Consider the following 25,431-nt stretch of genomic DNA (forward strand, 5'->3'; position numbering starts at 1 on the left):
AGAAAAACGCCGTCTCTGATGTCCAATTAGCCTCCCACAACACTTTTATCCGCAACTTGGAGGTTCAACTTGGCAAAATTTCTCAAGCTTTAAATACTCGCCAAAAGGGGGCACTACCTAGTGATACGGTGGTGAACCCGAAAGGTGGGAATACGGGGCATGCAATGGCCGTGACAACAAGAAGTGGGAGAGGTGGAGTTGCTAGTACCACAAACCAAAGAAAACATGTGGGCGATGATGTGTTGGTGCAAGATGATGATGAGCCAAGCAATGATGTTCAAGCTAATGAAGAAGCGAGGATTGATATTGATGAAAATGTGGAGGAGACGCAAGAAAAAGTGAACCCGTCTAGGGAGCACGTGACTGACATGCCGGAACCGGTAGTACCAAAGGCTAAGGTACCAATGCCAAGGCCTCCTCCTCCATACCCTCAAAGACTTGCAAATCAAAACAATCATTTCAAGAAATTCATTGATATGATGAAAAGTTTGTCCATAAATGTGTCGTTGGTTGAAGCCTTAGAACAGATTCCGGGATATTCCAAGTTCATGAAGGATTTGGTAACAAAGAAGAGATCAATGAACTGTGAAACGATCAAAATGACACATCAAGTGATTTCTATGGTGCACTCCATGGCTCCAAAGTTGGAAGACCCCGGTGCTTTCACAATCCCGTGCACTATTGGGAGTGCCAATTTAGCCAAAGCTTTATGTGATTTGGGGGCAAGCATTAACTTGATGCCCTATTCTTTGTTCAAAACGTTGGGGATTGGGCAACCAAGACCCACATCCATGAGGTTGCAAATGGCGAATCGGACAATGAAAAGGCCATTGGGGATAATTGATGATGTGTTAGTTAGGGACGACAAGTTCATCCTTCCCGTATATTTTGTGATACTTGACTGTGAGGTTGACTACGAGGTGCCAATCATTATGGGAAAACCTTTCCTTGCTACAGGGAAGGCCTTAGTTGATATGGAAGCTGGAGAGCTCACCTTCCGGGTGGGCAATGAAAATGTGGTGTTCCATATTTGTAAATCAATGAGGCAGCCAAATAGCAACGAAGTGTGTTCGTTCGTGGATCTTGTGACCGAAGTAATTATTGATGACATAAGTGATGTGATAAATGTGGAAGATACCTTGGAAATTGTGTTGTTGAATCATGATGAGGATGAGAAGGAAGGCTTTGAAGAATGTGTCAATGCTTTGCAAGGAATAGGATCATATACTTATAAGCCCCGGAAACTTTCCTTGGATCTCAAAAACTGGAAGACTCCACCAACAAAGCCCTCAATCGAGGAGCCTCCTACCTTGGAGTTAAAGCCTTTGCCTTCACACCTCAGGTATTAGTTTCTAGGCCCTTGTTCCACTTTACCTGTTATTCTTTCCTCGTGCTTAACTAACGTGCAGGTAGATGCCACCCTTGCGGTGCTTTAAAGGAGGAAGAAAGCAATAGGTTGGACATTGTCGGATATTCGGGGTATAAGCCCCGCTTTTTTCATGCACAAAATCATTTTGAAGGAGGTGCCAAACCCTCTGTGGAACATCAAAGACGATTGAATGAGGCCATGCAAGAGGTAGTAAAGAAAGAGATCATCAAGTGGCTGGATGCCGGGGTGGTTTACCCCATTTCCGATAGTTTGTGGACCTCGTCGGTGCAATGTGTCCCAAAGAAAAGGGGCATGACTGTGATCACAAATGACAAAAATGAATTGATCCCCACAAGAACTGTCACCGGGTGGAGAGTGTGCATGGACTATAGAAAGCTCAACAAAGTTACACGGAAAGACCATTTTCTGCTTCCATTTCTTGATCAAATGTTGGATAGGTTAGCCGGACGCGCTTACTTCTTTTGACAATTTCATCAGGTATCACATCGTCTTTGAGATCTTCCGAATCACTGTCCTAATGTTGCATTGTCTCATTATATGTCACAGTCATAGGTTCATCAGGATATGTAATAATTATGATGAAAAGAATGTAGAAAGATAATAATAAATATGAAAAACAGTAATGCATTAATAAAACTTTAAAATGTCAACAAGTACGACTCGATGGCTCGAGTAATTATTTCAAAACAAAATACTGAAAATGTCTTAAATGCTCAAAACAATTTGGAAATAAATCATGCTAATTTGCCAAGCTACCCAGGAACTCGGCGAGCCCGGGATGGTGCAGTGGTCCAGTTCTTGAGAACTGCTCCTTCGTCCATTGTCTGAATGGTAAGGTCTTCCTCCCCCTCCTCCTCAATAATTACACTACAGTCCATGTCTTCTTCATCTAGAAACAGCTTCCTCATACCAGTCAAAACATCATCTTCTTCGGTTCCCCACATCATGTTAGCTTAACGGAATGTCTGGTGCAGCGGTGGTATGGGTTGTTCCAACGGATAATAAGGGGCATGCCATGGAGGTATCCAATCCTGATGCTCTTGCACGGTGTATTCATATCTGAAGGTCATGCCATGGTACTGTGGTTGTACAGGTTTAGTGATCCCCTGAAGCTTTTTGCCAAGATCCTTTCCTGATTCATATCCCGTCCACAGCAATATGCTTTCTATCTTTTTGCTCCACAATCGATCCTTTTCAATTGCATTCACCTGTTCAATGCGGTGATATGTTTCTCCGCCCAACTTCCTCCTGTTATCGATGACTGGAACGGTCTGATTGGTGTATATGGGGTTGCTTCCATCTCCATGAATGATCACCTCCTGATGATTCCATTCGAACTTCATATCCTGGTGCAGAGTAGAAGCCATTTCCCCAGCTGCATGCATCCATGGTCGTCCCAACAATAGGTTGTAAGTAGCAGGTATGTCTAGAACTTGGAACTCAACGTCAAACCAAGTTGGACCCATCTGTAGATCAATGTTGATTTCCCCATAGTGGCTCTCTGAGATACATCAAATGCCTTCACATTCATGCTTCCCATTCGTATCTCGTGTAGGCCCTTACCTAATCTTTTTAGAGTGGTCGGTAGACATATGTTCAGACTCGAACCTCCATCTATCAGGACCCTGGCAATAAACTTGTCCTTGAATTGCACAGTGATGTGCAACGCCTTGTTGTGACTCAGTCCTTCTGGTGGTAACTCATCTTCGTGGAAAGTGATTTTGTGACTCTCTAATACCTGTCCGACCATGTTAGCCATCTCTCCACTAGTGATGTCGGCGGGTACATAAGCTACACTTAACACCTTCATCAAAGCATTCTTGTGCGTGTCTGAGTTTTGCAACAGCGATAAGATGGATATCTGAGCAGGAGTCTTGTTCAGGTGGTCAACAACAGAGTATTCCCTTACTTGTATCTTCCTCCAAAGATCGTCAGTGCCAGTCTCAACAACAGGCGGCTTAGGTGCAGCTTCCTTGCTTGTTCCTCCCAGATTCTCAGGTGTGTAAACTCTGCCAGTTCTAGTCATACCTTGCGCGGCACCTGTTTCTACCATTTTGGCTTTTCCTTTTCTTCTTGCTTCCGTAACATAATCCCACGGGATGGCATCAGACTTGTAAGATGGTGTGGTAGCTACCATTACAGTGAAGGGTGTAGCTACCTCAACTTCAAATGTTGCTTGGTTTTGTACCACAACTGGCGTGAGAGTGACCGGAGAAGTTTTAGGAGCGTCTCCTTTCGAACATGCACGATTAGTACAGAAGTGCAGCGTGAGTACATAAACAACATGTACTGTAACGACCCGGTTGGTCGTTTCGGGAGTTATAGCCATATCTCCCCCATTTCTGTTTCCTTTATGCTCATAAGCTATATTATGATATACCGGGTTAGTTGGTTCGGGTCCGAAGTGGTTTCAGAGTGGAATGAGACACTTAGTCTCTTATTTAAAACCTTAAGTTAGAAAAGTCAACTGAATATTGACCTATGCGTAAAATATCTCGGATTTAAATTATGATGGTTCCGTTAGCTCCATTAGGTGATTTTGGACTTAGGAGTGCGTCCGGAATGTGATTTGGAGGCCCGTGGTAGAATTAGGCTTGAATTGGCGAAATTGGAAATTTGGCGATTTTTGGTCGGCGGTGAAAAATTTGATATCGGGGTCGGAATGGAATTCCGGAAGTTGGTGTAGGTTTGTAGTGTCATTTGTGACGTGTGTGCAAAATGTGAGGTCATTCGGACGTGGTTTGGTTGGTTTCGGCATCGGATATCGAATTTGGAAGTTTAGAAGTTCTTAGGCTTGAATCCGAGGGTAATTTGGTGATTTGATGTTGTTTTGAGTGATTCAAAGGTTCGACTAAGTTTGTATATTTATATATGACTTGTTGGTATTTTTCATTGAGGTCCCAAGGGCCTCGGGGGGATTTCGGGTGATTAACGGAACAAGTTTGGATATTGGAGGATTGCTGAAGTTGGAACTCAGCTGTCATAATCGCACCTGCGGATGTCTCATCATACGTGCGAACCCGCAGAAGCGAGCGGGATGTCGCAAATGCGATGTTGGAGGAGCTGGGAAGAAGGCGCAGGTGCGATGAAGTTCCCGCACATACGAGGCCGCAGAAGCGGAAGTAAGGAAGTCAGGCAGTGGCCGCAGGTGCGAGGTATTTTCCGCACCTGCGTGGTCGCAGATGCGAAAATGGAGCGCAGGTGCGGAGTCTGGGTGTTTAAGTGACCTACGCAGGTGCGGTTGTTTGGACCATAGGTGCGGTGGCGCAGAAGCGAGAAATTGTCCGCAGGTGCGAAAAGCCTGAGCAGAAACCATAAATCCCTTCGCGAATTTAGTTCATTTCCACCATTTTCAAGTCGGTTTTTGGAGCTTTTGGAGTGATGTTTGAAGGGTGATTCAAGAGCTATCAGTGAGGTAATTTTCTTGAGCCCTAATACTCGTATGTATGGTGATTTTCCGTTGTTTAATCATGTAATTAGTGAAAATGAGGGGTTCGGACTTGGGATTTTGGAGAGTTTAATTTAAGGATTTGAGGGACTAAACGATGTCGGATTTTGATAAATTTTGTATGTATGGACTCGTGAGTGGATGAGCTTCTTAGTTTTGTAAATTTTTTCGGATTTTAAGACATGGGCCCGGGGGCCGGGTTGAGCCAATTTCGGGTTTTGGGCTAATTTGATAGTTTTTCTTGTGGAATTCATTCCATTAGCGTATATTGATTGTATTGTACTGATTGTGAATAGATTCGGAGCATTTGGAGGCCGAGTCAAGAGGAAAGAGCATTGCGGGGTAGAGATTTGACCGGTTTGAGGTAAGTAACGATTGTAAATCTAGTCCTGAGGGTATGAAACCCCGGATTTTTGTATCATTCTACTATTTTGAGGTGACGCACATGCTAGGTAACAGGCGTGTGGGCGTGCACTATTGGGGATTGTGACTTGGTCCGTCCCGTAGCAACTGTAAAGTTGCATATTTTGTTGAAATTATATGATATTTATATGTTTTAGAAAGAGTTTCTGTAAATTAGGTTGAATGCCATGTTTGGGCCTTGTGCCAGTGCTGTTTGGACCCTTAGGGGCCTTTTCTTGCTATCCTCTCACCGTTTTCGATTGAAAATTTATACTCAGTCATGGTTATACTTGTTTACTACATAACCCAGTTTTATTACTCTATTTTGATGCATATAAATGTTGTTTTGGGTTGAATGCCCTGTTTTTACTTAAATGCCCGAGTGGCTTGAGAGGTTTATGACTGAGTGAGGCCGAGGGACTGATTTGTAAGGATATTTATGGGATCGGACTGCACGCCACAGCATGTTCGATATAGGCCGAGTGCCTGAGTAATTTATGCCATGATTTGGCTTGATATAGCGCTTGGGCTGAAGGAGCCCCTCCGGAGTCTGTACACACCCCCAGTGAACGCATGTACCTACTGAGTGCGAGTGGCGAGTGCCAAGTGCCGAGTGATGAGTGACTGGGAGGCATGAGTAACTGTGAGGTATGCCCGAGTGGCATGAGTGACTGTTAGGTATGCCCGAGGGGCTGTTGTTTATAATTTCATCATTTTTGCTCACCTTTGCATTGAGCCTCTGTTTGAAACTGTTGAAAAATATATTTAAATGATTTATACTGGAACTGGGTTTTAAACGAGATGATTTGATTCAAACACTGATTTTCAAAGCATGTTGTATTTTACCGAGATTTCATGATATGAACTTTATATGCTTATTGCTCGTCACTACTACTCAGTCTTTATTTATTGTTGTTACTTACTGAGTTAGCATACTCACGTTACTCTCTGCACCTTGTGTGCAGATCCAGGTGTAGCTGGACACGGCAGCCGTTGTTGATTATTCTGGTTGCAAATCTTTCTCGAGGATAGCAAGGTAGCTGCCTCGCGATCGCAGCCCTGCTCTTCTCCCTCCTATCTTCCTTTAGTTGTATTTAGCTATTTTCCAGACTATGTTAATCTTGATATTGTTAGACAAATTATAGTAGATGCTCGTGACTAGTGACACCCCGATGTCGGGCTTTTCTTTTCCGCACTTTTGTTTTAATTTGAACTCCTTTATGAAGATTTTATGTTAAATAGCCTTGAAATTTATCTTTGAAATAAAAATATTGGTTTGTTTGGAAATGAGTCGGCTTGCCTAGTTCCACGATAGACGCCATCACGACAGGGTTAATTTGGGTCGTAACAGTTCACTCCCTCACCTCGGTGATCCGGGAGAGGGTTGTTGCATACATTCGGTGCAGCTTCCTTTGCTTGTATAACCTTAGTGTCGATCAGCGTCTAAATCTTATCATTCAACGTGTGGTATTCCTCAATGGTATGACCCTTCATTCCTGAATGATAAGCACATGTTTTGTTGGGATTGATCCATTGGGAGGGATTTTCTACAATAACAACAGGAATAGAGAGGACATAACCAGCGGCCTTCAGTCTTTCGTATAGTTGGGCTATGTGTTCGGCAATTAGGGTGTATTGTCTAGGAGGTCTGTGGTCAAAATTTGGACGTGGCTTTGGGTAACTTTGGCGAGCGGGTGGAGGTGAATGGTAATATGCAGGTTGAGTGTTATAGGTATGGTAGGTGGTGGCAGGGTATTGGTATTTTGGGGGTGAGGGTTGATATGTGGGTGGAGGCATTTGGTATGTGAGGGGAGACTTAGGGCCCTGGGCTACCATCACAGCACCCACTTCTTTCTTCTCTGAAATACCTCCTGATTGCAAAGCTTTATTTGTGGCCTATAGTGCCTCGAAATTAATTACCATCCCACTCCTGATTCCTTCTTCTATTCTTTCCCCTAACTTGATGATGTCTGAGAACTTGTGATTTTCGATGACCATCAATCGTTCATAATATTGTGGATCTTGTGCTCTAATAAAGAACTTGTTCATATGTTCTTCTTCAAGTGCTGTACTTACCTTTGCGGCCTCTGATCTCCAACGAGTAGCATACTCATGGAATGTTTCTGTCGGCTTCTTCTTGAGGTTTTGAATGTAGAAAATGTCTGGTGCATTTTCCATGTTGAACCTGTATCTGTCCATGAAATCCGATGCTATACTTACCCAATTAACCTACTTCTTTGGGTTTTAACTGATATACCACGACAAAGCGTCTCCTGTAAGGCTTCGCATGAACAGTTTCATGTGGATTTGTTCATTCTTACCCACTCCTACAAGCTTGTCACAGTATGTTCTCATATGCACTTTCGGATCACCAGTACCATCGAACATTTCAAACTTGGGAGGTTTGTAACCCTCTGGCAGTTCCACATCCGGCTGAATGCATAGGACTTCATAGTTTAGACCTTCAATGCATTTCCCACCTTCAACACTCTGGACTCTCTCTGTGAGCTTCTTGAGTTCCTCCGCCATGTTTCCAATGAGCAGTTCCTTTTCAATTGGTTTGGGTATGTATAGGGTTTGCTGCGGGGTATGGGGTAAGGTTTCCACATATATCGGATTGCTTTGATGAGTTCCTGGAACTTGGGTATATGGGTGGTCATTAGTCGAGTTTTGGGGATCGGGAGTAGGTTGTGGTGCATTTTGGGGAGTGTGATAAGTAGTAGTTTGCGGGTATTGAGATGGATGATGGTGGTATTGTTGAGAGGTTGGCACTGGTGGCTGGCTAAGGTTATAGGGAGGTGCGAGATTATGATACTGGTATTGTGCTGGAGGATTCGGAACTATGGGTGGTGGATTCTGATTTTGTGAGTTTTGTGGTGGTGTTTGGTTCTGGGTAGTCGGCTTTTGCTGGTTGATGTTGGGAACATTGAGAGTAAGGGAAAGGTTTGCTAGATTTCTGACCTGCTCAAGCTCGCCCTGTAGTTCCAGGATTTTCTACTCCAAACGTAAGACCAACTCATTCTGCTACAGCAGCATTGTCTTTCTTGATACCACTTAAATTATCCATTTTCCCTTTGCCTTTGCTTTTGCTTTTCGAGTCACTAGGTGGAGGAGGAGGTGGAGGACCTCTGGATCTAGTGTGGTATGTTGATGATGCCAGTATGCACAGACCAACCTTTGGTAATGGGAATAATCATAAAGAAAGAATAAAACAAAAGGTAACCAAGTCAGTAAGGTGAAATAAAAGAGTGTTCGCAATATTTAAACATGTTTCACAAAGTCATGCAATAATTCGCGTACTAATTTGGGGACCTCATTGTGCCCGAGTTAGGCCTAAGCGACACATAGACTTGGAGAAAATTGGTGCCAACATTTGCTTCATTTCATTAATGCGAAAATGAGCCAAAACAATCTTTTACTAAATTGACAATAATATAATAAAGTTACTAATGTCATTTAGCCTTATTACATCGAAATCTAATCTAAGCTAGAACGCAGTAAAGAACATCATCTCCTAATCTACTTGGTCCCTGAAGGACCTTCTCCATGCTTGGCTCTCTTGACCTCATCAATCACGTTTCCCAGATCGCGCATATCCAGCAATAAGTAAGCTTTTGCTAGCTTTTCTCCTTCATCGTCGTCCATGCCTTGACAATCCGAAAGTCTCTTTGTCATCTTCCCTTCTAGCTCCATCAGTCCTTGTTCCAGGTATTTCAATCTTTCCGTTGACTTAGTGGCGATCTCTCCTTCCATTCCCTTATCGCCTCCATGTTCACTTTGTGCTGCTCCAGATGTTTAGCTTCGGACTCGAACACCCTTTTGCGTAGCCTCTTGTACTTAACATGTGCCTTAGCCACTTCATCTATCATCCTATCCTTTAGATTAACTCCTGGTTTGACGTCCCCAGCAACGTCGTCTTCCAGCCATGATAAATAGTAGTACATATGACTGGCGTGATACCTGTCTGGCTCAATAGTTTCTCCTTCCACAATGATCTTTTGGTTCCACATGTGTTGCGCTTCAAACTTGAACGGGATGACATCTCCCTTAAAGTCTGCCTTGTATTGGACCACGTTGGAAACCTGAGGTATGACTTGTTTTCTTCCAGCTTGTCTCATTACCCTTATAGGAACGTAAGGGTAGATGCCTCGCAGCCCGATCAGTACCAAGTGAGTAGTTCCTTTTGATCTGATGATGAACTCACTACCAGGAAACCATTCAAACATCCAATGCACTTGCTCGTCTATCAGATTGCTGAAGAAACGCACCCAACTTACAGCATTTCCAGGTTTTGCAAACCTATCTGGAATGAACGTCATTTTCTTTGGGTGATGGTTGGCTATGTAGTCATTTAGTGGCCTTCGTAGAAGCCGTTGACGATACTCATCTCTTTGAAAGTGTTCCAGCAGCTAGACTTGTAGCAATAGATTGCAGCCATGGAAGTGTCCAAACCCATGCTTGCACTGATCTAGAGCATGGTACATCTCAGCTAAGATCATTGAGATGATAGAATAAGTTTGTCCTTTGATACCATCCATTAAGGTCCTGCGACCATGGCTAAGCGAGTATGAATTCTTCCCCCTTTTATTGGAAATATCAACAAACCCAGGAAGCAGACAATGAAAACATAAACCCGATGATGCACCCATCCCAAAGAAGTAATGGCTAGTTCATCATGATGAAGATAATATGACTTTCTATGCCCATAGCGCTCGTAAAGAAACTAAAATGGATGTATGATTTCTTCAGACAGAGTAGTTCATCATTCTTCTTAAAACCCAACATTTTCGAAAAATCGCGGGGAGTACGATTCTCTGTCCTAGCAGTCCCGGACTATCCCATGGTAACTTGACGAAACCCCCTATTTCTTCTAGGATAGGAGTCATTTCTATATTATCAAACCGAAAAATAACTCGTTTCTCATCCCAGAATATGGTAGCGACCTCGATCAATTCCCTATTTGGTTGAACGCTCATCAAAGATGGCAGGTTACCAAGTACTCTCCTCACATGATTCTTGTCATAAGGTGCAAGGTCTTTCCACCAGTAAAGTAGCAAAGGCGGGATATTCTGGACCATACCGAACCTGGGGATTTCGTGCTTCATTTTCTGCAAACAAATAAGAGTTAGCCCTTTCCCACGTCTAGATTCGACTACTTACACAATAATGATCAACATGTTGGCACATTTTCTTCAAGTAATGCACATAACATGATAGTGTCCTTTGGGATTATGGAAATCTCGTTGGACTTTGGACAAGGTTTATCTAAGCGGATTGTTGCATTAATAACGCTTCAACTCATACTAGATTTAGCATGATGCATGTACATTTCAAATTGGAGTGGGGTTTCTAGAAGGGTCTAGACTAGTACTCCCAAGTGGACAACTTGGGAGGGAAAGGCACGGGACTGTCGACTGCACCGCTGATCAACTAGTCTACCACAAATAAGCCTTTTCGATTTAAAAAGGGTGATTTCAGGAAAGCGCGGACACTAATCAAGCGCCGCTATGTTGATAATTGGCACGAGTGGAGTATAATGCGGAGCATGCTTTATGCAGAAATAATAACACATTGCCAAGTATTTGCATGATAAAAGTATGAAAAAGCAATAAATAGCATAGTAAAGGCAAACATGAAAAGAAAAGAAAGGAAAGACAAAATAGAGAAGTCAGTTTAGCTCATGAAAATATACGAGAACATAATGAAACAGGCAGGGAAATAGGGATGGGAGAGTCATAATATAGCAGTCTTAGACAAGATTAAGGAGATGGAGGGAAGTCACACATGTCATATCGAATAAAGGAGAAAAAGGGAAGGGATGCGCATGTCATAGCAATTTAAATCAGATAAAGGTGAATAAGGGAAGGAATGTGCACGTCGTAGCAGTTTAAAACAAACAAAGGTGAATAGGAAAAAGGGATGTGCATGTCATAACATTTTAAAACAAATAAGGAAAGTAATCAAAATAAGTCAAGTTCATTATGTTATGAGCCTAAGTATATCCCCAGCAGAGTCGCCATGATGTCGCGCCCCTTTTCTTGCAAAAGCGGGTTTCGACATGTGACAACCCTTTTAAAGGAGGTATTAAAGGAGAAGAGTCGCCACCTAACAATTTTTTTAAGGTGCGTTAGGGCACCTATTTGTGAGAAAATCTGTTTGACTAGTCCGTGTCACCAAAGATCGGGTAAGGGCTTAAATTACCTCAAAGAGAAGGTGTTAAGCACTCTTCGAGGTCCATAACTGTGGGTCCCGACAGAACATTAAACTATGTGGATTATGTAATTAGGCTAAGTTATCAAATAAATAAAGGGAAAATTTTGAAGTCGAAGAGTCTTATTATAACACATGAGAATCAGTACAAATCTTTAATGACTATATTGATCTATGCTAAATGACTAATTGTAAATAAAAAGTACATAAAGAAAGGGGGGTCCTAAGTTTTTTAGCCTAAAGGATCACCCCGTGCAACATAAATAATACCTCGCAACCCCCTTAAGATAGGGGTTGCTTATATTATTCAGCGGCCACAGACTATCATCTCCTGCTACCCAATTACTATGTTGAAGTTGTTTACGTAAAGGCGCTCTAATTCAATTCTAAATCGGACCCTATGCATGCACTACCCGTCCCACGCCTATGGTCCAGGAGGCTTTGGACCTCAATTTGGGTGGTTCTAAACTTCCCCTAGGTTTCTCAAAATGATACAACTAGGTGACATTCAAAAGAGTCAAGTTTTCATATAAAGACAATTAGAGGCCCAAGTTAGCCTCCACACATAAACAACAAATGCACGCGGGCAGATTCGGCGATAGACAGTTTTCAGGATTAAGATGCATTATAGCCTTTAAGTCCTATAAGCATAATTTCTAGGCGATTCTGATTTCCAGCAGTGTACAAGCAGCATTGCAACTTTAGGCTAACGAATTTTGCAGATTCAAGGTATTACAAACCTATAGGCATGATCTCTAGTTATCCGCGTAATGAGGCAGTGGAACGATCCCAAGACTCTGAATTACCAATGCTGATTTTACAGACAAGTTTCTTAGGTAGGTGACAGTGTCCTATAGGCAGGATTTCTATTAGTTAACAACTAAAATTGATTTTATATACCCTATCCCTATAGGCGCGTCATCTAAGTGTGGCAATGCAATGAAGTAACAAAGTAATTGATTAGTTGATTAAGATCATATAGTCATGATAACTAAAGGAGCAGCATACTAAGAGCAATAGAAGCAGTTGATTGATTGATTAATTGAAACCCTATAGATATGGTATATAGATGGGTATTAGCAAAACATGTGTTATTGTATCCTATAGGCATGCTATCTAAAGCGTTTAGTAGTGCACATGGAAACAAGAATAGCAATTACTTGAGCCAACATGTTTGACAAGTTAAGTGAAGTGTATGCGTGATTCCTACAGGCATGATTTCTATTAGTGTGCAACACACTAAATGAAATAACATATAAGGCATGCTGAATAAAATAGAAAATAGAACACATAGACCTATAGGCATGCTTTCTACCCATTTATGCAAGCATTAGAATACCTCATCCCCCTTTTATTAATCTTCCCATCATTCAGTTTACAAATCATTATAGGCCCAGAATGAAATAATACATACTTAAAGATGACAAACTATAGACTAAAACAAGTACAAGCCCGCTAATGCAATCATAGGCCCAATAGCCTTACACCCGGACAAAGCAGCAGGCCCAAACCACAGGCTCACAAGAAAATAACTAGAGTGCCCCTGAATCCTGTGACCGAGACCAACAACACATATGGCCCTCTTTCAGGCCCAACAAATAAATTACTTACCCAAATGGATGCCAAACTTGACCAAACGAGTAGCAAACGACTCATAAAATTAATCGAACATCTTAAACACTCAGTTCTTAAAAGTGAAACTAGTATCAACTCTAGTCAAGGTATATAAATAAAATCATGCTAGGCTGGAAGGCATACAAGACACATATCAGGCAAATTTGTGCTCATAGTTCTAGTGACAAGTTTGAGACTGACCTATTTGACTACATAGGATAGTAAACCATTCTAAAGAGTTTCTATAAGGAAGCATGATTCAGAGTCAATCTAGGGAACCTTATATGGAGGTCTAGCAGATTCAAGCAAGAAGCAAACAAAGTACAACCAACAGATAGAATGTTCATCATAGAAAACCAATGAAAAGAACAACTTAACAGAGCAAAACTCATGATCAAGTGACTGCTTAATGGAACAGGAAAATCTTAGCATGCTGAACACTAATCATAATATGAGAAGCATGTCAATCTTTAGAATCAAGATAGGCTAGTATTGAACCTGATACTAGTTTGCCACATGGGAGAGGAGAGACTGGTTATGAGGTTTCCTAAGGTCCCAAACAGTGTTAAAAAGCACAGAATTACATAAGTTCCAAACATATATTAGCGCTTAAATGGCATGAATACATGCTTTAGCTAACCAGTATAACATCAGGAATTCAGTTGGTTGGACATGAACGACTTAACCGGGTCTGAAACACATGCATAGATTTATCACAAAGGTAAAGGACAAGGCAGGGGACACGCATTAATCCACAAGTATCAAGGAAAGCATGCTTAGGCTAATAACATAATCAGGAGTTAACTAAAGAACATTATTAAGTTGCACATAAATGCCTTAACATGAATTAGAACAGGTCTTGGACATGACTCAACTTATCCTAAGAGTACAAAACCAGGCAAGATGCTACACTCTAACCAAACAACAGTCATAAACATTCAAGCACACACATTAGAGCCAACAGACTTAAGAAGAAACAGAACCAAGGCAGCAATTAGGCAAGTTTGATTACTAGAAGGCATAGAGCCTCAAAGAATAGCTTCAAGGTAGACAATAGCATGTTGGTTCATAAAATCTCAGAGGCATAGATATACAAAGCAGGAAATCAAACGAGAAGAAAAAAAATGAAATTGCAAGAGTCGTAGCTACATTACCAGTTACATATGAATAAGTAAACAAGGGGAGTAATTTCAGTAACACTTCAATGTCAATAGCAAAACGAGCAGTAGAACCCAGGAATCTCAGTGCGTCAGAGTTACCAAGGGTTTCAAATGAACCTCGGGCAGTGCTCACATTGAGAAAGGTTCGAGAATTGAATTCCGGTGGCCTTGGCTTTCAGCCAGCCAAAAGATTAAGCCTCAGAATAGTATAGGACAAGAAAGAATAAAAGAAAAGTGGTAGTTTTTTTGCGATTCAAAAGTCTGTCCTAGGGGAGTTGGAAGATGGGTTTATATAGTAATAAAAATCAACACACAAATAAGGAAATACAGTGAATCGAACATAAGCAAGGAAAGAAGAACATGCAAAAATCAATTTAGAATCGGATTAGGAGAAGAAACCAAGTAAACCCTAGTTTGACTAGGATCAGAAATTGGCCGGAGATCTTGGTGAATCGAATCCTCATAGCCTTGCTATGAACGTATACGGACAGAATGTCGTCCAAATCTTGGAGAGTAAAGCTGATCTCCTTTGATTCAGAGACTGGTACTTGCCAAAAATGGGCAAGTACTAAGTAACACCATATTTACACAAGTGGTAGCGGTATAATCCAGAAAAGGTAAGTAAACCATGGTAAGAATCCATTGATGAGTTCGATTCAGAGAAGAATTGGGGTGGCGGCTAGGATTTGTGAGGTGAGGGGAGGTTTTGAGAGAGTATAGGGGCGGACGGTTGGAAAATATGGGTTAGGGTTTGGGGTTGTACGGTTATAAGGATAGAAGGGGAAGGTGTTGTGAGACATTGATCTTGAGAGATCAACGGCTGTGATTTTAAAGAGAGAGATGGGGCGGGTCAGTCGGGTCCCGTCAGGATTGGAGTAATAAGGGCCTTTGGTTTGGGCTGCTGAAGGCAAAATGAAGTGGGCCAAATGTTTTGGCCTGCTTTTGGCCTGAAATTCATATTAAAGCTGGGCCATAATTTAAATACACGAAACTTTATCAAAAAAAATAATTTATAAAAAGTAATTAACAAATAATAAAATATTAGTTTTGGCACAAATGATGTGAAAAAATGTAATTATGCATAGCATATAGGCTATTATTGCAAAATTATGTAAATAGCCTAAAAACACAGATATAACTATATAAAATTATGAAACTTATATGGGGATATAAATAATAAATTTAGATGATTAAGTCATCACAAAATAATTTGAAAGGATAATTAATAAATATTCAAGTAATTTAAATGCAAGAAAAAATCAATTTTTAATCTTTAAAAAAGAATTATGGAAAATTATAGAAAATACTTGTATGATTCTTTATAAATTGGTGATGGTGCAAGAATGATATTTAAATCATATATGACATTTATAAAAATATGAGAAAAAAATTGGGTATCAACAGATGTGTTGCCCCAAAACAACCCCAACAGCTATGTCACTTGCATCACACGTGAGTTCAAAAGGGACACTCCAATTTGGAGCGGTGATGATGGGAGTAATTGTCAACTTGAAATTTAACAATTCAAAGGCTCTCATGCAATCATCATTGAAGTTAAACTTAGCATCTTTCTCAAGAAGCTTTCATAACGGGTTTACCACCTTAGAAAAATCTTTGATGAAATACCGGTAAAACCCCGCTTGGCCTAAGAAACTCCGCACACCCTTCACCGAAGTTGGAGGTGAAAGTTTATAAATCATCTCAATATTTGCCTTGTCAACTTCAATTCCATTCTTTTATATTTTGTGGCCAAGGACAATGCCTTCCTCGACCATGAAATGACACTTCTCCCAATTGAGCACCAAATTTGTTTCTTCACATCTTGTCAACACTTTATCTAAATTTGCAAGACAATCATCAAAAGAATCTCCAACCACTGAGAAGTCATCCATGAAAACTTCAAGGTAGTCCTCCACCATATCCGTGAAGATAGCCATCATACACATTTAAAAAGTCGCCGCTGCATTGCAGAAACCAAATGGCATTCGCTTGAAGGCGAAAGTACCGTAGGGACATGTAAAGGTTGTTTTCTATTGATCATCCAGAGCAATAAGGATTTGGTTGTAGCCCAAATACCCATCAAGAAAGAAATAGAAAGCACGGCCGGCCAATTTATCAAGCATTTGATCTAAGAAAGAAAGTGGGAAATGATCCTTCCTAGTGACTTTGTTGAGCTTGCGATAGTCCATACACACTCTCCAACCGGTCACCGTTCTTGTAGGAATCAAATCATTCTTGTCATTGATGACCACCAACATGCCCCCCTTTTTTGGGACACACTGAACCAGAGAAGTCCACGAACTATCGAAAATAGGGTAGACAACCCCGGCATCCAACCACTTAATAATCTCCTTTTTGATAACTTCTTGCATAGCCTCATTGAGTCTCCTTTGATGTTCAATAGATGATTTGGCTCCTTCCTCCAAGTTGATCTTGTGCATGCAAATGCGGGGCTTATCCCCCGAATATCCACCAATGTTGCACCGCCAATGTAGAATCTTCCTGCATGTTAGTCAAACAAGAGGAAAGAATAAGCGATAAAGTGGAACAAGGGCCAAGAAATTCATACCGAAGATGTGGAGGCAATAGCTTCAACTCCAAGGTAGGAGGATCTTCAATGGAAGGCTTTGTGGGAGGAGTTGTCCTATTTTCAAGATCCAAAGATAGTTTTTGGGGTGCATAATTGTACGACCCCATTCCTTGCAAGGAGTTCACACATTCCATGAAGTCATCCATCTCGTCATCATCAAAGTTGAGCAAGACGGCCTCCAACATTGATTGTGGCACTTGTATCATCAACAATAACATTGGTCACCAAGTCCACAAAAGAGCACACCTCGTTGCTGGTTGCCGTATAGACATACACATATGGAATACCACTTTTTCATCACCCACCCGGAAGGTGAGTTCTCCGACTTCAACATCACAAAGAGCCTTCCCCGTAGCAAGGAAAGGTCTTCTAAGAATAGTCAGCACCTCATAATCAACTTCACAATCTAAAATAACAAAATCCGCCGGAAGAATAAATTTATCAACATGAACCAAGACATCTTCAATCACTCCCAAAGGTCACTTTATGGTACGATCGGCCATTTGCAATCTCATAGAGGTGGGTCTTGGTTGCCCAATTCCCAAGGTCTTGAAAACCGAATAGGGCATCAAATTGATACTTTCCCCAAGATCACAAAGAGCTTTGGCAAACTCGGCACTTTTAATTATACAAGGAATCATGAAAGCACTGGGATCCTCCAACTTAGGAGCCATTGAATGCAAAATTGCCCTCACTTGATGAGTAACTTTGATAGTTTCAAAATTCATTGACCGCTTCTTCGTCACGAGATCCTTCATAAACTTTACATAACCGGGCACTTGTTCCAACGCTTCAACTAATGGAACATTGATTGAGAGACTCTTCATCATTTGAATGAACTTTTTGAATTGATTCTCGCCATTTTGGTTGGAAAGTCTTTGAGGGTATGGAGGTGGAGGCTTAAGCAATGGTGTCTTAGCCTTTTGCACTACCGGCTCCGATATGTCAATAATGTGATCCATAGACGGGTTCACCTCGTCTTGAGTCTCTTCCACACTATCATCAATATCAGACCGAACTTCATCATTTGATTGCACCACATTGTTTGGGACCTCTTCGTCTTGTACCACTTGCTGATAATCCACAAGTTGCTTTTTGACTTGAGGTGGGTGCATTCCCACCTCTTCCACTTCTAGTAGTAACGTCCATGGCATGTCCCGTGTTGTTTTCACCCTTTGGGTTTACCACCGTGTCACTTGGTAATACCCCCTTAGGAGGAGAATTTAGAGCTTGAGAGATTTTCCCCATTTGAATTTCTAAGTTGCGGATCAATGTGTTGTGTGAGGTAAGTTGGGCATCCGAATCGGCATTCTTTTCCATCATTTGCTTGAACATGTTCTCAATACGCCCCAATCTCACTATCTTGCATTTCCACTCCAGTCACTCAGTACCGTACATGGCCAATCCAGCCCAGGGAAGATCCATCCCAATATATATACATAATATCTGACATTCAGTCACTCAGTACTGTACAAGGCCAATCCAGCCCAGGGGAAGATCCATACCCAAATATAAATGATTCGGACAAGATCCATGTCCAGGGAAGATCCATCCCTCAATATGAATGATTCGGGCATGATCCATGCCCAGGGGAAGATCCATCCCCAAATATAATCGATTGAGACAAGATCCATGTCCAGGGAAAATCCATCACAAAAATATAAATGATTCGGGCAAGATTCATGCCCAGAGAAGATCCATCCCTCAATATAAAATCAATTGTGCTCACTGTGGGGGGTGCATACTCCGGAGGGGCTCCTTCAGCCCAAGCGCTATGATAGCCAGATCCATGCATAAATAAATAAAATATGCTGCGGCGTGCAGCCCGATCCATAAATATCACTCACAATCAGGCCCTCGACCTCACTCAGTTATCAATCTCTCGAGTCTCTCGGGCTCACAATGTCATGAAACTAGCCCAAAATGATGATATGATGTATCAATAAATAGCAACAGAGACTGAGATATGATATGCAATGAATGAACATGACTGAGTATGAAATTACAATTTAAACATATAATTCAACAGCAGAAATTACCTCAGTGGGTCCCAATAACACCAACATTTGTCTGAGCATGATTTCTAACATGAGTCACAGCTCAGTTTCTCTAACACATAAAACTACATGGAAAAATACAAGTTAATTGACTATACAGCTCTACGAAATCAACTGAGTCTCAATTTCTACGGTGCACGCCCACACGCCCGTAACCAAGCAAGTGCGTCACCTCCAAACAATTCACATAACACGTATAATTAGGGTTCATACCTTCAGCTCCGATATTAGATATGTTACTTACCTCGAACAACCGAATCTAATGCTGAGCAAGCTAAACAATACTCCAAAAATTCCATTCCACGTGTATCAACCTCTGGACGCCTTCACATCTCCTCGATTCCAAGCCAAACGATTCGAAACTAGTCAACCAACATGCAAATTAATCAAAATATACTCCAATGCTTACAATTTAATAATTTTTAAAAATTTCTAACTCCGCTCGAAAAGTTGGCAGTGGGGCCCACCTATCGGAATCCGGTAAAACTCAGAAAATCCAACAACCCATTCAATTACGAGTCCAACCATACTAGTTTCACTCAAATCTGACTCCAAATCGACATTCAAATCTCAAAAATTCGTTTTATGAAATTTTTACAATTTTTCCCAAATTTTGCATCTTAAAATACTGATTAAATGATGAAAACAATGATATATTCATGTATATCAACTAAATCCGAGTTAGAATCACTTACCCCGATGAATTTCTTGAAAATCCCACGAAAGATCGCCACATACCGAGCTCCCAAAATCCAAATATGAAATAATACTCTAATCCAAAGTCCATCGACTCTGCAGAATCTTCTTTCTGCGGCCGCGAGAGGATTTCTACGGTCCGCACATTTCCTCTGCGGTCCGCAAAATGTGCCCCCCGCACTTCCAAAGTTCCAGAACAACATCAGAGTGTCGAAATGTCCAGACTCGCTCAAAACTCACCCCGAAACACACCCGAGCCACTCGGAACCCCGTACGAATGTACCAACAAGTCCTAAAATACGATACGAACTTAGTCGAGCCCTCAAATCACATCAAACAACATCAAAAACACAAATCGCACTCCAATTCAAGCCTAATGAAAACTAACAATTTCCAACTTCTACATTCAATGCTGAAACCTATCAAATCAAGTCCGATTGACCTCAAATTTTGCACACAAGTCATAAATGGCATAACGAGCCTATTCTAATTTACAGAATCGGATTCCGACCTTGATATCAAAAAGTCAACTCCCCAGTCAAATTCCAAACTTAAATTTCTATTTTAGCCATTTCAAGCCTAATTTAACTACGGATTTCCAAATAATTTTCCGGACACGCTTCTAAGTCCAAAATCACCATACGGAGCTATTGGAATCATCAAAACTATATTCCGGGGTCATTTACACATAAGTCAACATCCATTCAACCTTTTCAATTTAAGCTTTAAACCTTGAATTTCATTCTTCCAAACTAACTCTGAAATACCTGAAAACCAAAACCGACAATTCACACAAGTCATAATACATCGTATGAAGCTACTCAAGACTTCAAATAGTAGAAAAGAGCGTAAATGTCCAAAATGACCTTTCGGGTCGTTACATTCTCCCCCACTTAAACATACGTTCGTCCTCGAACGTGCCAAGAGTTATTTCCAAGCCATCGAATCACTATTCCACCTTACCACACACATACCCGGGGGTGATCCCACGCCACCCGATTCCATATAGTCCTGACAACACAACACAATTGAAGATCATTACTTTAACCTTAGTCCGTAAAACTTAGAGCCCAATTTCCAACATCCAGAATTTCTTACAAGATCCGAGTCTCATATCTACACACTGTATAAGTTTGAACTAGTTGTATCAATCCATAACCATAACCCCAGATATAATCACATAACATACTACACAACTCGCACACTCGCAGCACCATTTCCGATCACAGTAACTACTCAAAACCAACCTGGTACTAGTATTAAACCCCATATCAAACAAAACCTCGTTCCCAAAACCTTCGTACACTGCTGTTAATGAAAGAAACACGTGGAATATCATGACCCCTTATCAGATCAACAAGTCATGGAGCTCTCTCGTCCCAACCAGAACCATAATCACTTTCTAAGTCAACTTTCGATATCATCCTCCCAAATATACCGTAATCAAATCTGATAGTACACATTCTAGGTCCGACGACCTTATATTATCAAACACAACTATTCCTAACTCAAGCCACAAACTGCACAATCCGTGTACCCAAAAATGGAAAATGTCTCAAAGAAGAGAACCGTTTCGTAAGTTCAACAAGTACCACCACAACCGCAATGCTATGAGCTCATCATATATAGTAGAACCAAGACACACGAATCTAATAACAATAACCAAATCTCCTAGAGCTCACATTAATATCAATTGCACGGACAATTGCCCCGGTGCTCGCACATGGGCTCAAACCCCATACATATGCGCACTTATAGCGTGTAGCTATCAAAAATAATTAACGCAACTAGTGCCTCCACTTAGTTTAAATAAAACACACACCTCAAACAGGCTGCAACCCTGAAACAATATGCTTCTAAGAACTCCTAGTCTCCAAATTCATAGAACACATGAATCACCGTAGTTGATCCCAACTCTAGCACTCAAATGACTAACTCATCTTCACGCACGATCATCCCACGAGAAATACTTTCATAATTTTTTTGTGTCGCATAGCAATAATTTGAATATCATCAGTCTATCAACCAGGTGAGTACCGCAATACTGATGAACATTTATAAGTCAAAACACAATGCGCCTTTTGAAATACGCACCCTTCTCAGGGATTACCGAGCAGTTATAACATTCATCTAAATATCTAAAACTGACCATTATGTCCAGAATTCGTGACCTTCCCTTCAAGAATGAACTACCACCTTATACATATAAATCTTAATCCTGCACAACACAACACACCTATCATGCCATCATGTGACAAGCACAAGAATCTCATTATCGATTCTGAGTCACCAGCAAATTACATACCCAGTTAGTTAGAAACCTTCCATTTACTCCCATCCATGTGGAAATCACAAAACACAACATGTTCCTCACACCGGTAGAAAATATGCATCTCAAACCATGGTAGAAACCATCAAGAACACTTTGAAATCTATTTGCACATAATCAACTATCAGAACTAAATTTCTCTAACTCGACCAAGCCACGCAGGTCACCAAACCTTAGAATATTTCCGCCAAAGCGTATGTAGAGCCTCACCACATCATAATTACCCAAAAGAACCGAGCATACCATTACCATACTGGTCTAGACTACTACCCAGTATTGATACCCAATTTTGCCCGCATATCTTTTCAAATAGTATATATATACTTTCAAAATATCATTTTGCATCATTATTTAACTTACAAGATTTATGAAAGTATTTTCTATAATTTTTAAAGCTTTAAAATTAATTTTCGTGCATTTAAATTACTTGAATATTTATTTATTATCCCTTTAAATTATTTATGATGACTTAATCATCCAAATTTTATCAATTTAGTTCCATGTGTGTGTTTAATAATATTTTAGTTCATTTTACATAATTACATTTATATTTTTAGTTATTTACGTAATTTTTGCAATAATAGCCTATATTCATGCATAATTATATTTTATTTACATTATTTGTGCCAAAATAGCCTTTTTATATTTTATGATTATAAGTTATTATTTTCAATCATTTTAGTGCATAAAAATTATTTTATTATTTATTATTTATTATTTTAATTTAAAAAATTTTGTATTTAAAAGATAGCCTAAGTTATACATATTTGGACCACATTAGTAGCCCAAAACTACTCAAATCCCTGGCCCAATCTCCCCAGCCCAAGCCAAACGACCCCTTAACCTCAACCCGGTCGGTACCCGCTTAAACGACCCACCCCACTCCCATTTTGATCCTGGTCGTTGATCTCAAATGATCAACGACCCATAATAATTCCTCCACTTTCCTTATATTCATATAACCCTAACCCTAGAGACCACTCCTGTGAGCCAGCCGCCTCTATACTCTCTCGAACCTTCCCCTCTCTTCTCCAAACCCTAGTATTTGTTGCCTGATTCTCTCCAATTCAAACCTAGAAATGGAATCCACCTGTGATTTACTTACTTTATTAGCCCTCTCCCATTATTGGTCGTCTGTCTATGGTATCACATAGGTACTTGCCTAACTATGGCAAGTACCACTTCCAAGTTCGGACTGGAACGACTCGAATCTTTGGATTTTAGGCAGTTTTCCGTCTATATACACTCTACAATGAACGACTCTTACATTATTGGTTCGATTCAAGACCGTTGGACCCAACTAGGGTTTGAGATTTTCCTTTTTCCTTACTGATTTTGATTGCATGTGATATATTCTTTCCTTTCTTATGTTTGACTGATGATTTTCCATGTTCGTCCGCTCAATTTGAACATTATATAAACCCCTCCCCAATTTTCCCTCGAGGGACCTAATTTTGACTGTTATTACTCTCACTATACTCTTCTCTCACTCGTTCACTTCTTCTGAGACACTTGAATATTTCTGGAACCGCCTTAAGAACTATCCCCTCACTCTCACTTATTCGATACTATCCTAAAGTTAAGCTCTGGGCTGGCTGGAAGCCAAGGCCACCATATTCTGTCGACCTTCTCTAGTGCAAGGGTCCATTTTGAGGCCTTTGTGAACTCTGAAGCACTAGGGTTTGGGGTCTTTCGTCACTCACCTACAATTGATGTTGTTTCTGAGATTTTCTTTATTCGTTTGTTTGCAACTGGTTAGTGCTCTGTCCTCTAGTAACTTTACTCCTTTTGTTTGTGTTATACGTACTAGTGTTGTTTGGATTTCTCTGAGTTAATTATGATATTATGCCACTGCGTATACAATTCTGCTTGTTCTAGCACCACTCTGTAGTTTCACTAGCTTTAATCCTGTGCAAGTTTTGATGTTAACTCACATGAGGATAGCTAAGTTGATTCATGATGATTGCCTTGCTTTGCTAAAACCCTTTTGAGACTATGTTCTTGCTCAAATTACTTTCTTCATATTGAATCCTCCTATGTGTAAATTGCTATGTCTCTACATGTTTTGTGACAATGATGTCTAAGTGCTTAGCTTAACATGCCAGCCTTAGTGCATGCCCGTTATAAGTGTCCAGCTTGATTAAATACTCACCTTCAAGTTTAAGTATAAACTGGTCTGTTGTTTGTCATGAATTAGATCCTTTTAAGGAACCAATTCATGCCTAGAACCCATTGGAGTGTGTCTTTTCTAAGACTTTCACGTATAAACTGCCACTTCTCTAAAGTCACCCTGTGATTATCTGAATTCTATATGCCAATACTGTTACAATTCATAGACAAACTTGTTGCTTTGCTTTCGTGTGCTCACTAATCATTTCAAGACTCCTAGGGTAAGATCCTACATATGCCTAGTATATTCCATCTTTCTTCGTGTGATGCCTGCTTGCCTTATGAATGCTCATCTGTGAATGTAAAACCTTGTGTGATGGTTGGTACTTACTTGAACAGTTCACATGTTAAGCCTTGCAAATTAGCTGTCCTCAATAGGCTCTTACATTGATGTTTCTATGTTAAGTATATATAGTCTTTCCCATGACACTGTTAGGTTCTCATGTTTGAACGTTTAAGGCCCCTTAGGATAGTTCTAGACCAAGCTGATTTCTGAAATTTAGTTTGAAATAATCCTACTGCTCTTAAACTCTATTTCTGGTGTGATAAACATGAGCTTGTCTCATATGTGTCTTATATGTTTTCCCAATTTGAGCATGATCTTGCTTAGAATAGTTTGCTAATTATAGTTTAAGACTAGTCATGTTACTTGTGTGTCCGAACTTAGCATCCCTTAGCTTAGTCATTAGCATCGTTTAGGCCTGGTATGTTGGGCCTGCATTTGTTCTTGAGGTTTTCGAAGTATACTGGCTGCCCTTGGAGTTTGGGCCTGCTATGTTGGGCCTGCCTTTGTTCTTGAGGTTTTCGAAGTATACTGTTTGTGCTTGGAGTTTGGGCCTGCTATCTACATGAAGTCTTGAGCCTATTCGAAGACCCAGATGCACTGTTGGGTTATCCTCTATTGTATTTTGGCCTGTAATTATTTAATAGTGATCTGTAATAGCTTGTAAATTGAATGATGGAGAAATTAGTAAAAGGGAGCTGGGGTATTCTAATACTTGTATGAAAAGGTAGAGAACATATCTATAGGGTCTATGTGCTCTACTTGTTATTTAGCATGTTTTATTTCTATACACTGATAGACATCATGCCTATAGGATTCATGCACACACTTCACTTAACTTGGCAAACATGTTAGTTCCGATATCTGCTACACTTGTTCCCATGTCTGTTCTTCAACACTCTTAGATAACATGTGTATGCGCAACAATGCAATATTTTTTCACTTACCTAGATACCATGCCTATAGGACTTCAAATAATCCGTCTATCAATTACTTCAATTATTTTGGTATACTGCTCATCTAGATATCATGGCTATAGGGTTCTAATACTCTAATCAACCATTCCCGTTGTTTTCTATTACA

Source organism: Nicotiana tabacum, chromosome 23, assembly GCF_000715075.1.
Source record: "Nicotiana tabacum cultivar K326 chromosome 23, ASM71507v2, whole genome shotgun sequence".
In the NCBI taxonomy this organism is placed as follows: Eukaryota; Viridiplantae; Streptophyta; class Magnoliopsida; order Solanales; family Solanaceae; genus Nicotiana; species Nicotiana tabacum.